This window comes from Artibeus jamaicensis, unplaced genomic scaffold (genome assembly GCF_021234435.1).
Source record: "Artibeus jamaicensis isolate MK-2021 breed Jamaican fruit bat unplaced genomic scaffold, CSHL_Jam_final contig_466, whole genome shotgun sequence".
NCBI classification, from domain to species: Eukaryota; Metazoa; Chordata; class Mammalia; order Chiroptera; family Phyllostomidae; genus Artibeus; species Artibeus jamaicensis.
The window spans coordinates 17,978,140-17,988,798 of record NW_026521844.1 but is presented as its reverse complement, the minus strand read 5'-3'; positions in this window follow the sequence as shown (position 1 = coordinate 17,988,798).

Genomic DNA, 10,659 nt, shown 5'->3' with positions numbered 1-10,659 from the left:
GTCATTTGAGAAGATGCAATCAAAAAGGAAAGATATACATCTTTGAACTGTTAAAAATAGATACTTAAATGTTTCTGAGAGGGAGCATTTGAGTCTCTTCTTTGACATTTACCAGCTATTCTTGCAGGCAAATTATTCAACATCTGTCAGGTAGTGTTCACATGGAGAAACAACAGAATTTCCTCTTCGACTCCATTACAAGTGTGGACGGATGGGGTAATGTATAGAGGAACACTTTGTAAGGACCGAGCTGCTAAACTAGGGTATTGTGATGGCAAACAAACATTGATGGTGTGCCCAGAGAGAAAGATGACTTGATTCTAGGATTAAGCGATTAGCTTCTGGCCAAATGGGCCACAGCCCCCAAAGACTTTTATCTCTTTTTAAGTTAAGACTAAACTAGTTTTAGCAGGAGGAAGAGGCACCAGAAGCACCCTCGCTGTGTGTGTTTCTCCACACTGTACATCATCCTGGGTGTCATCGAGAACACGGTGCAGCCGCAGTTCTCAGAGCGCTTCACTGCCGCCCTGGAACGCTCTCCCGGCCGTGGGCACCAGTCCTGTTTGATGCTGACACTGTTTGTACTTAGCAGTTGATATAACAAGGTTTTAAACAAACAAGAACAAAAAAGTTGGACCTATAAGTGCCTCCGTCAGTGATTTTTGAATAGTATGTGTGAGAAGTGTGTAGAGGTAGCACCTTCGCAGTAGTAACGGGAATAAAAGCCGAATTTGAACAGGTGTGGCCAGTGGCTCCACGGGGCAGCTCCCCGGCAGCCCGTAGGCATGGCACCACTGGTTACAACGCAGATGTCGATTGGGGTGTACTGAAATTTGAGGAAATTTTTGTTATAATCGATGAATTAGACTTTTTTTTAGTGTGTCAGGATACATCTTTTTTTTCTTTCTCTTTGTGGTAAGATACATAAAAAATAATTATTTTATGTGTACAATTCAGCACTATTCATTGCATTTACAATGTTATGTGACCATTACCACTATCTGCTTCCAATTTTTTTCATCACCCCAAACAAAACTGTACCCGTGAGGCCATAGCTCCCCAATTCTCCTTTCCAAGCCCATGGTAATTTCTGATTTACCTTCTGTCTCTCTAAATTTTTCCTATTTAGACATTTTATATATGTGGAATCATACAACAGTTCTTTTGTGACTAGCTTCTTTCACTTAGCATAATTTTTTAAGGCATCAGAAATTTATTCCTCATTTAGGCTGAGTAATACTCCATTGTATGTATATTCTGTATTTGTTATCCATTCATCTGTTGATGGATACTTGAATTGTTTCCGTCTCCTGGTTATTGTGAATAATGCTGAAATGAACATCGGCATACAGGTATGTGTCTGAGTGCCTGCTTTCAATTCTTTGGGGCGTATACCTAGGAGTAGAATTACTGGATTGTATAGAAACTCTATGTGTAACTTCTTCAGAAACCTCCTAACTGTCACGTTTTAGCTCTAACATCTGATTGGCACTAGGTGAGCAGAGATGAGTACAGTTGTTTCTTTGTTCCTGAACTGGTAAGCGAGCAGTAATGACTGTGAGTGAACTGGGAGCAAGCATCTTCAACAGCATCCACACAGGCTCATGTCTTACAAGTGCAAGAGCTACCAGAGGTTCTTTAGAACAATGAGATTAGCTGTAGTGAATAAATCCAAGGAGTGCCCTCAGTTAATGAAAAAGTCACCTTTTCCGAGGAACAACATGGATGACCTGGGGCTCGGGAAGGAAAGAAGCTGATATGGAGACAGAAGGAACAATAAGTCTCCTAATACCACTTAAAGTAATACCACACCTTATGTGCACACATCAAGTGACAGGCATTGTGCTTAACATTGTACAGTCATGGGACGCTTGATGATGCATTCTGAGCAGTGCACAGCTAAGCGACTGCCACGTTGTGCACACGTCACAGAGTGCCTTACACACACAGACGGTCTAGCCCACTACACACCTGGGCTGTATGCTATAGCCTATGGCCTATTGCTTTAGGCCACACGCCTGTACCACAAGGAGCAAGCCTGTGCTGCACACGTGCTACTGTACAAAACAACACGAGAGTAAATGAGCCGCGGTAAGCATGAGACACGTGCCACTCTGCCAGTGTAACAGCATACCATTTGACAGCAAATGTTTTTGTAAATAGAGTGCACTCTAAAATAATCGAAAGTGTAGTATAGTAACCAGTAAACCAGTAACATATAAACCAGTAACCATATAAACCAGTAACATCGTCTATTATCATTATCAAGCATTATGTAGTGTACATACCTGTGTGTGTTACACTTTGCCTGGCAGCACAGTAGGCTTGTTTATGCCAGCATCACCCCAAACACATGAGTGATGTGTCGTGCTACAATGTTAACATGGCTATGATGTTAAGACCACTATCATATTGCTAGACGATTGGAATTTTTCAGCTCCATTATCATTTTATGGGACCATCACGCTGTATGCGTTCTATGGTTGACCAAAAAGCTGCCATATAGCACATGAGTGTATATGTAAGGTTGTATCTTTATGAGTATATCTTTAAAGCAAGGTTAATATGCTATTTCCATTTTACTGATGAGGTCTGTCCAGAAGGTATCTAGCCATGTACTATGAAAAATGCAGACATTTATTGAAGAAGACACAAGTTACCAGAAACATTGTACATAGGACAATGACACCCAGTTCCCTTCAAAGTAGACACCTCGGAATCTCACTCAGTTCTCCCACTAGCCATCACCTACCCCGTCATATTTCCTGACTCTAATTCATGGTCTGAAATCTTTTCCCTTTCAAAGGTGATTTTAGTTTTGGGGAAACCCAGAAGGCTCAGGACACCGAATGTGGGCTGTAGAGGGGCTGAGTCACCTGGGTGATTGGATGTTTTGCCAAAAACTTCTGCACGAGACCTGATGCATGGAGAGGCACGTTGTGGCGATGAAGCTGCCAAGCACCAGTTGCCCATAGCTTTGGCCTTCTGAATCATCTGAATGGTTTCCATGGAGAAATGTTCAACCTTAATTTGCAAAATTTGTTGCAGATTCATTGCTCTCCTTGCTCATTCATTTTGAATGCAATGGCCACACAGTACACATGCTCACTCAGTGGCGTCTACCGCCCCCACTGACCAGCACAGTGAAGTTGTGATTGTTCACTCATGTGTTTTCCAGTCCACTGTCCTTGGCTGCCACATTACAGCGATATCGAGTAAACTTCTCATTATATTAACAATGGCTGAACTTTGTTGAGACAGATGTTGTGGTATAGGAAACTCTTGCCCTGGAGGTTAAGTGCCTTTGTTCAGGGCCACAGAGCTAGGGAATGGCAAGAAGGACAGAAGTTGAAGTAAGATTCTGCTTCTGGATGCTTCTCCCAGCCCTTTACACATGGCACAATGCCATGTGGACCCTGCATGGTTCATCAGTGCAACTCTTTTTTGACCACTGCTTTTTCCTGACTGTGGCCAGAGTGAGTTCCCTCTTTCCCTTGCAGGTAGGTGTGCTTGGCCCTTCCTGGGATCGGCCATTCTCCTGTTGTGTTCCTGCCCAGGGCCCTGCAGCTCCTTCATTGTGTCTAGTGTCCAGTGACACAGACGCTTTAGTCCTGAACTCTTAAACCAGCCATAATGCCGCTGGTCAGAATGTGCTGTCCTCTAAAGTCCTCTGTCTACTTTCTTCATACTTCAATGTCAAAGTCCTGTCTGGACTCATAAGGAGGCCTCCTATTGTTACAGGAGGAGAAAGAAGGAAGCGTGAGAGGGTGCCTGTCTAAAGTGTGCCCCCAACATGCCCTCTCAGCAGACCCTCTCTCTACTTCTTGTTTATTTGTTTCAAAGATTGTAAGAGCCGTATCAAGGTGTCTTTGGCCCTTGGACTTGCAACTGCCACCACAGGGGGTCTCAAACTTGTTACAGTTGCTTTGTTTTCCAGTTACTGTAGGACTTAATTTTCACAGAGCACTAATGCCATTCCAATTTTTGGATAAAATGATTGTCATAAGATTCTCCAAAACACAGCTTCCTCTTACTGATTTCCTTCTCAAGAACCTGCACTTGTTTTCTGTTCTCTCAATGTGCTCATAATTCTCCCTTCAAGACCATTTAGATGCCCATAGGAGCAGGGAGAGGAGCGAGGAGCCTGGATTGTCAAGGCTTCAGGGCACAGAGAAAGAATTTTGGAGGGGATGCTAACTCAACACCCATACTGAAATACGATATTCTGAAGAATCTCTTTGAGGGATTTATTTAAAATAAGGATGGTCCAGCCCTGGCTGGTGTAGCTCAGTGCATTGAGCACTGGCCTGTGAACTGAAAGGTTACCAGTTCGAATCCTGATCAGGGCACATGCCTGGTTGTGGGCCAGGTCACCAGTTGGGGCCATGCAAAAGGCAACCAATCAATGTATCTCTCATGTATCAATATTTCTCTCCCTTTCTTTCTCCCTTCCCCTCTCTCTAAAAAATGAAGAAATAAAATCTTAAAAAACTAAAAAAGAATGGTTCAGTTATACAGTGAAATACTGTGATACCTTCTGGAAGCAGGTGAATCCAGGTTTTGTGGGGCCTGAAGTTTGCAAAATTTAGGGACTGTCTTTAATAAAAACAGAGAGAGAGAGAGATTCAGATACTTCAAAGGGGGTCTATGCCTATGTGGAGACTTGTAGCTTCAGCTTCACAAATACATTTCATGAAGAAAGTATGTTTATGAATGGAACTTTGTTCTTAGAAAAAACAATAGGCTGTTCAGAGGACTTATACTTTTGGCATATTTATTTTTATTTTGTGTCTGCAGTGTGATTATACATGTGTGTATATGCATATGTCTGTGGGTTCGTGTATCTCAAATACATGTGTTTGTATATATGTGTGTATGTGTATGTGGGTATATGTGCCTTTTTATATTTATATAACTCACTTGAAGGTCAGTGGGTCATTCAGACTTGTTCGATCCAAAGGGCTAGGCTGAATAGGAGACTTCAAGGTTATAGAATGGAAAGCTGGGAAAGCAGATGGAAGTAAGGTTTAAAGCAGAGATAGGAAACTAGAATTCGCTAAGAGTTGGTTGCTAGGTTTGTTTTTAGGATGTTTTTAGAGTTACAGAAAGGTTGCAAAGACAATACAGAGAGTTCCTGATAAATTCTCACCCTGCCCCCTCAGTGTCAATATCTTTCATTACAATAGTAAATTTTTCACATCCAAATACTAGCATCGGTACATTACTGAATAGACTCCATACTTTATTCGGATTTCAGTAGTTTTGCCCTAATGTCTTTTTTCTGTTCTAGATTATCACATTACATTCAGTCCTCATGTCTCCCAAGGCTCCTCTTGTTGATACCAACTTCCCAAACTTTCCTGGAATTTAATAACCTGGACAGTTTTGAGGGAAACAGTCTGATGTTTTTCTTGTGGTTGAACCTGAGTTTTGGAATTTTGGAAGGATGGCCACACAGGTGAAATGCCATTCTCATTATGTCATGCCAAGGGTCCCTGTTACCAGTGTGACTTAACCACTGATGACGTAAACCTTGGTCCCCTGCCTGAGTGGCACTTGTCAGGCTTTCCCACGGTGAGGTTATATTTTCCCCTTCCCTGGTCTACTCTTTGGAAGCAAGTCACTAAGCACAGCCCATACTTACGGGGTGGGGACTTAAGCTGCATCCTTCGGGGGCGGGTACCTGTGGAAATTATTTGGAATTGTTTTGTTCAGGAGATTTGTCTCTTCCTCCCCATTTATTTATATCAGTATAGACTCATGGATAGTTATTTTATACTTTGGCTTAGAACCCAATATGATAGTTTTATTTTTTGCTTGAATTGTTTCAGCTTTGGCCATTGGGAGCTCTCCTGAAGTTGGCTCCTGTGTCCTTTTGACATGCCCACACTATTTTTTTAACATTGCATTACTATCTGGCACTACAAAGTCCTCCAGATTCACTTTGTGAATGCATGTTACCTGCCCCAGCCCTAGAACCAGCCTTTTCTCCAAAGTGCACTGGTGCCTTAGTGGGAAAGTGACACAGAAAGGAAGATGTGGGCCCCTGGTGTCCTTGCTTTTGTAGTGTCACTGCTTCCAAGCTCCTCAGTGGACACAGGTAGGAAATAGATGCATGTGTATTAACATACACATACACATATGTATATTCACGTATGTATAGCTAAACTGAACATTATACTGATGTCTCCAATTCTAATCCAAGGCCACAAGGTTTACTTTGGCCTCCACCCCGTGTCCGCAGCCTCCTTCTCCGACAGTGAGAAACCTGGCCCCCGGGGCTGCCGTGCCTTCACCTGTCCCGCCTCAGTGCACAGGTACGGCAGTGTCAGAGCTGTGAAGCCATTCCCCCAAAGGAAACAGCCATCTCAGTCTAAGTACTGTTTCGTGTATATTTCCTATATTGTTTTTAGTTTTACAGTTTCCAGTCAAAATATTATTTTCCAAAGTTACTTAGGCTCAGCACCTTTTCTTTCTTGGGAGCTAGCACTCTAAATTGAGTGAGAAAAAATGCATTAAAGGTAGCATGGAAGATTGTTTTTGAAGATGCCCAACAATTCCTCCCATCTTGTATACAAGCCCCTTTACCGTGGGACTTTTCTCCTTCCATTGAAAGGTAGGCTTTATTTTCCCACTCCTTATGTCTGGAACTGGCTTTCCTAGTTGCCTTGGCTGATAAATGTGGCAGAATGTGTGATTCTGACCTAGACCTTGAGAGGCTTGCAGTGTTTGCCCTTGCCCTCCTGTCACTGCCACTGCCCTGTGAAGGAGCCTGAGTGTACCTGGAAACATGTGGCCCGGCTGGCAGGCAGAGCCCACTGCCGGATATGTCCATGAGGCCATCAGGACCATCCTGCCTCAGTTGAGCCATTAATACCTGCAGCCATGGGAGTGATTTGGCAAAAGCCACAGAAGAACTGCCCAGCGATGCCCAGTCTAAATTGGGGACTCACTGAATTATGAGCAAATAAAAATGCACTTCATTTAAGCTTATATATTTAAGTTATTAAGTTTTGGAGTACTTTGTTAAGGAGTGATAAATAGATGATCCAAGCACTAATGCAGCCTGGACATTTTTTAACATTTCAAAAAGTTTCTCTATCTCACCCGACCTAAGTTTTTAGAATGTTCCCAATGGGCTGTATCAGAGCAGCTGTCTTGTCATCATCGGAGGTCACATGGTAAACAGCACTGCTGTTTCCATAAACAAATACCGTGAAGTCAACTATTTATTTTACATTTATCCAACACAGATGATTTTCATAAAGGCTCCTCGTGCTGGCTAGATCTTCAGACACTGAGGGACAGCGAGAGGCTCAGTTAAGTAAATTGTGAGGGGAACCTTCCAACACGCAGCATTTCCTCAGTCATCATGACTTCCCTGGTGCCTTATTTTAAATTTCCTGATTCAGTTTTAAAATTGAAAGCTTTCTGTGTTTCTTGTTTATTCCCATCTTTTCTTTCTCTCACCTTGATTTGTGTGTAGAGTGTTATGTGTCTTTGTCATGGTAACAGCTCATAATGCTCTAGCTCTTTATCTCCTGTATCAGCCTGATCAGCTGGGACCTGCGGGTCCTGTCGCCTGGGACAGAGCTCACACAGAGCCGCTCAGGGAGGCCTGCTCTGCAGTCACGGAGGTGCCCGCAGGCCCTCAGAGCACGAGCTCTCGCCCAGGAATGCCGCCCTGTGTGAAGGAACGTGAACATGCAGGCAGTTCCCGCAGTGTAGACAACACTTAAACACAGGACCAGGCAGCCCTAGAAAGAAATGGGTGTGTTACTGTTTAGTAGAGATCACTGAATATAACCTCAACGGATTACATCAGAGACCTTTAAAAACCCAGAACTAATTCTCTCTTTTGAGAATTTTGGACCAAGGTGAATTCTCATGCTGACTTCCTTGGCCATCTCCTGGACTCACCTCAGGGTGGCCCCAAAGGAGACACTCCCTCAGAACCCTATTATTCTGAAAAAACACAGCTTAAAAAGCATACATTGGATCTGTTCTTTTCATTTGATACATAACAAATTAGACCGGGGTGATTAACGTCACTACAACACTGTAATGGAGGCAGTTGGCAATACTTTGCATGGAAACTGGTCTCCTGCCCCACTTTAGATCTTCTCCTTTTTATTTTAATCCTCATCGGAGGACATTTTTTATTGCTTTTAGAGAGAAAGGAAAGGAAAAAGGGAGGGAAGAGAGTGAAGAGAGAGAGAGAGAGCGACATCTATCCATTGCCTCCTGTAGTACCCTGACTGGTGATCAAACCTGAAACCTAGGTATGCGCCCTGACTGGGTTTTGAAATGGCTACCTTTCAGTTTACAGGATGATGCTCCAACCAACTGAGCCACACTGCATATTCTAATTGTCAGTCCACCTCCCCCCATTAGGAATCTTTCATAATGTATGTCTATATCACCAATATTTGAGGTTCTCTTACCAATTTTATCTTCTTAACATTTATTTAAAATGGATATGCTTTTTATACTTATGATGGTAGAGTGGTGAATATTAAAATGAGTAGTAAACAAAGTAAATGCATGAGGCAATGCTTAAAACTAAAAAAGTAGATTTAACTGATTTTTAATGGTAACCACAACAAAAATCTAAATTAAAAGGTGTAGAACCACTTTAAAACTTTTCACTTGATTCTAATTTTCTTCTCATGATCCATACTTTTCTCAAGTTCAAAATCAATTCTGAGAAAAATCTGTTCAGTTTTAACTGAAATCATAAAACTAATTCTCAATTATAAGCATGCTGTTACCATCTCTAAAATCTAGATGAATCTGGGCAATTGTGGAGAAAATTGTTAAGCTCTCTAGAGCTTTAGCAATGCTTTTGTTGTTCTGACAAGCTAGTCAGGTTGTGAAAAACATATCTAGGTAATTGGGTCCCTCAAGAAAAAAACTTATTTGTGTGCTACCTATGGATGAAGAAAACAATTCAGTAGTTTGGATCCCACTTAAAATTTCCAGAACTTTTTTCTCTGTAAGTGTCTTTACCAAACTAGCAGTATTTTAGTTAAAAAGCATTTACTCACTGCTATTTTTGTATATTCTATAGGGACAAAAAGAGTGATTTTTAAAAAACTATACATTTAAGCCATCAGTTTTTTATTTACCTTTCATGTATGGTTTTAATACAGATTCTAAATCTGAGTTTTGAAAACCATTCAAAGTAGTGTTCATATCTGTTTTGTGTTTCCTTTAAAAATACTCTTAAGTCACATCTTAGAAAATGACCCATCATATGAGATTAACTTTTGGGTTTACATGCCACCTCAGGTTATATTTAGTGCTACTGTCAAAAGATTTTATGGGTCTGCAGATCTTTCAACTTTATTCACATTTTTGACAAGAATTTTTCTTTGTGTTATATTTGTTTCCTCTTGTCAAGTTTCTGACAACTTGATGCTTATAAATGTATATATTTATATCTGTGATGTGATCCTCAGTACTGGTCTTGCACCATTTTATTTTTGACAGTAAGAAGTTAGCTTGTACCAGGACTTGGTCTGAACAAAATATATGTCTATGCATGTTACATATTTTGAGAGGTTGTCCTTTCTTTGGAGAGCATTTCTATTTGTGGATGAATGTGCCTGGAGTTCTGTGGATGAGCTACCAGAGAAAGAATAGGAGTTGTGGCCACAGGAACCCATCCCTTGTCTGCTTGCCCCCATCTTCAACAAGACCAAGAGGAAATTCCAGAACCATTTTTCAATCTGTTTTCAAACAAAAGACTTTAGAAAAATCATTTATAAAGGAGAGGAAACCCTAATCTGAACGAGTTGGACACTTTTCATTAATTGTGTTCTGTCTGGTTACATTTGGAATGTTTGGGAAAGCAAGTTTATTTTTGCCATTTGAAAGGACATTAGTATGAGCTATTGCATCATAGTTGACCTTTAGTCCAATAGTTTAAGTTAAAAGTTTGAGAAAACAGGGAGTTTTCCCTTTTCTCATTTGAGCAACTGCCTTGTAAATAAATGTTCGGGCCTGGCCAGTACTGGGGCTAGCTGAATGACAGAATGTTCAGGGCACTTCTCTGATCTCTGTCGAGAAAAAATTCCAGTTATGTGCTTTACTCTGCAAGGTGCAAAGAGGCACCCCTTACCAAAACCTCCCGTGTGATCTCCATGTGGACTCCATGCCCTCAAAATAACTCTTTCTAATCTTCTCTCTTACAATGTTCTGGATTTAAATTCCATCTCTACCCACCTTTTAGCTCCTTTACTGCCCCTCCAGGGCTGAGTCACCATGAATAATCTCTCCGTCTTTGAGGCTTGGTCAAGCCTGGAGGATAACTTGAGAAAATGCTGTATCTGTGTGGTTGAACGTAGCTTTCTGGGTTTCAGAATGGATGTTCTTTGCTGAGAGCTCCTACAATGCCGACCTAAATGCTTTCATCTTAGACCACGGTGCAACTTTAATAACTGCTCTGTGCTAAGATAACAAATACTATATTACTGGGTCAGTCACATTGAACAAGTCCCTGAGAAGTTGTTAAATACCTTAAAATACTCTTTCAATAAACATTTATTTCTTTAAGGACCTGGAAGTCTGTCAGCATAAGAAGTGAACAAAGAACCGTAGTGGGAGGCAAGGTGCCCTGTCACTAAGGCTGCCGAAGGGTTAGAACTGTTCTGTAAA